The sequence below is a fragment of the Nannospalax galili genome, unplaced genomic scaffold, assembly GCF_000622305.1.
Source record: "Nannospalax galili isolate Female #2095 unplaced genomic scaffold, S.galili_v1.0 scaffold95, whole genome shotgun sequence".
Lineage (NCBI taxonomy): Eukaryota > Metazoa > Chordata > Mammalia > Rodentia > Spalacidae > Nannospalax > Nannospalax galili.
The window spans coordinates 11,205,158-11,208,222 of record NW_008342393.1 but is presented as its reverse complement, the minus strand read 5'-3'; the positions used below and the strand labels follow the sequence as shown (position 1 = coordinate 11,208,222).

General features: G+C 43.8%; 1 pseudogene; it reads right to left on the bottom strand.

Moving 5' to 3' along the window:
- Positions 1–1,205: 1,205 nt before the first annotated feature.
- The window catches only part of LOC115071282, a 36,275-nt pseudogene continuing 34,415 nt past the window's right edge, over positions 1,206–3,065 (bottom strand).

Below are 3,065 nucleotides of genomic sequence, written 5' to 3'. Positions count from 1 at the left end.
CATTGGTAGATATGTGGTTAAAGACATGTGTAAAGGCAGCCTGGAAGTGCCTAAGGTAGAGAACTACTCCGTATTCTAATGACAGACCAGGGTTACTTCAACTCAGGGGTGTCGCTATTTGGCCACAGTTCAAGTCTCCTAATCTCAGTTGCTTAAATCAAGCAAACTGGCTTTTTTTTGTATACCCAGAGCTCTTCTCCACTCATGCTACATTCAATAATGTGGTATAGAGCTCTTGATAGGGGCCAGGCACTGTGTTATGGTTTGGATGTAAAAGGTACCCCCACAGGCTCATGTGTTTGAATACTTACTTGGTCCTTAGCTGCTGGCACAGTGTGCGGAGGTTGTGGAAACATTGGAGGAGGTGGGTTATTGAGGGGCAGGCCTTGGGAATTTTAGCCCTTCCCTGTTTACAGTCCATAGTTTGGTTCCTGATCCGTGGGGACGTAAGGAGTTCCAGGCATAGTTCCTTGACGTGAACTCTGTCATGACTTCCCCACCATGATGGACTGTATTCTCTCAAACTGCGAGCCAAAACAAATCCTTCCTCCCTTAAGCTGCTTCTGTCAGGTGCTTTGCCACAGACCAGAAAAGTAATGCACACACACAGTTCCAGGTTATAAATAGAACAGGGATGTGATAAACTGCTCATTTCCCTTTCCATAATGCTGCTTGGTAAGATACTAATATGCCATCTTTTAAAAATACTTTATTTCTTATTTTTATTTTATGAGTGTTATGTCTGCATGTGTGTAGGTGCACCTGTGTTGTGCAATGCCTAAAGAGGTCAGAAGAGGGTGTCAGATCCCCTGTAACTGGAGTTACAGACGGTTGTTAGCCATCATGTGGGTGCTGGAAATCGAACCTGGGTTCTCTGCAAAAGCAGCCAGTGCTCTTAACTGTTGAGCCATCTCTCCAGCTCTCCAATATGCCATTTTAAAATTATATGTAGTAGGAATTTGGTGTGGTCATGAAGATTGCAGAGAAAGAGGCCTGGTTTAGCTTTTCAACTTTTTGTTGGTTTTATTTTTTATTTTTTATTATTATAATTCTTTCTTAGAGAGCTGAAGTGACTGTACTTTTATTTCTTTCACTTTAAGCCAATCATGAAATTTCACAGTGATTTCTGGGAAAGAAAGAAGGCGGTATTCAGAATGATCAGGGTTGTGGCCTGGCTGGCTGAGGAGGTGCAGGCAGGGCAGGCCTCACTGGGGCAGCTGGAGGAGCACAGACTGCCCTACCATCAGGTAGGTGATGCTCAGAGCCTGAGAGCTAGTAGACTTCCAACTTGTGCAGCTTCAATCAGGCCCTTTGCCTGGGGTGGCCAGGGGTTGGTGATCAGCTTGGCTGCCTTGGAGTCACCCTCAGCAGAGAGGATAGGTGCCTTATTCTGCAGCTCAGCCTTTTCCACCACAGATCTGTCCTCTCCGTTTCCTGCTGAACTACCTGTTTGGTGGCTTCCGTCACTTTTGTGAACTCCTTCCTGAAAGTCAGATGTGCCGGAGACAAGTCATCCAGGATGAACTTATGGTTGCTGCTTGCTTTGTGAGGTCATTGCTCATCAGTCTGGAAAACCAGCTCTCTCTGGATGATCAGTTCTCTGGAGTAAAAGACAGCCACCACTGTTTTGAGGAGCTCTGTGGTGACAGAATGCAGCACCGGTTCATCATCGTCTTTGATGCTGGTGTAGAACTGAGGAAGCTGTCTGACAACGGGCAGGAAGAGGATTGCAGTGTGATGTTGATGTTCTGCAAATCGTTGGACCAGTGCTGACTGGTACATTCTGTGGTCGAGAGCATCAGGTTAAAGATAACTGGTTTTTGGACTCAAGGGATGAGAAAGTAAGTCCCTTTCTCTACCATGATGTCCTCTGCTCCACAAAATCTGTCAAAGATGACAGCTCAGTGCCCAGCATCTACAATGTACAAGGCAAAGTTCACCACATGTCCTATAACTTCTAAGGCCAGGCCCAATCTGTCTGTGGATTCCAACACTTTGGTGACTGTGTTCCCGTCGGTTGAACCCTCTCACATTTGCTTTTACTCTGACATTTTTGTTGGTTTTAAAAAATTATTTTCTTGTATTTTCTGTAAGCAGATATTTCTTATCTTTTAGAGTTTTAGAGTTTAAAAATTACAACATATAAACCAATTTATTTTTACTCTTATGGTCATTTGAGGATCTATTCCTCAGGGGTCACATGGGCTTGGGAGGAGCCCCTGGCTCCTTTCTTTTACCAGTTCCACCTATGTGAAGATAAGTCAAAGGTCCTGCTTTACCATGGTTGGCTTCACTTGGAAGCATGGAGGAAATGATTCCTCTGTGTTGACCCTCCTCTTTGTAGACTGGACACTGGTTCAAGTCAATCTGGCGGGGTCTCCTCGGCCTCCTTGATCAAGAGCACAGGTGATCCACCACAATTACAGGACATTTTGAGAGATGCTCATAGTCCCCTGGAACTAGTCGACCTCAAGGGCAAGGAGCAAAAACTGTCCTTTACGTACGACTTCTGACCAAATTAGTATAGGCCTCAAAGTACGTCTGTTAAACACCCAAGAAGGTTAGTTCCCCCAGTCTGGTACTTTTAATTACTGTGTGTCATGTAGATAAATCTTGGGTAAAGAACAATTCTTCTCAGATAAACCTTACCTAGACATATATTTCTTAATCTGCTATGTATAATTTGTCAGTAGGTTGTAGGAGTACTATGGTTCCTTCTGGTATTTAAAACTAGCTAGGCATTATTTATCTCTCACATTGTCTCACTCCTCCATCATGGTTTTCCAACTTAAGGGACTCCCATTTCCCCCCTTTCTCCCTTAACAATACCCTTCTCCTACTTTCCCTTTATCCCCTTGTATTCCTTGTATGCCTTCCCTCCCCAGTCCTTTAATCTAACCCAATTTTTATTCATATCTCCCTTATTAAGGACTGTTTCCTACTGTTCTTCTCTTTCACTTTTTTTCTCTTCCTTTACCTCCTTGTTTCCTATCCATTATCCTGGTTCCTGTAGTTATGTCTGAATACATATTCACTAATCAGTGTTTAGTTCTAGGATCCACATA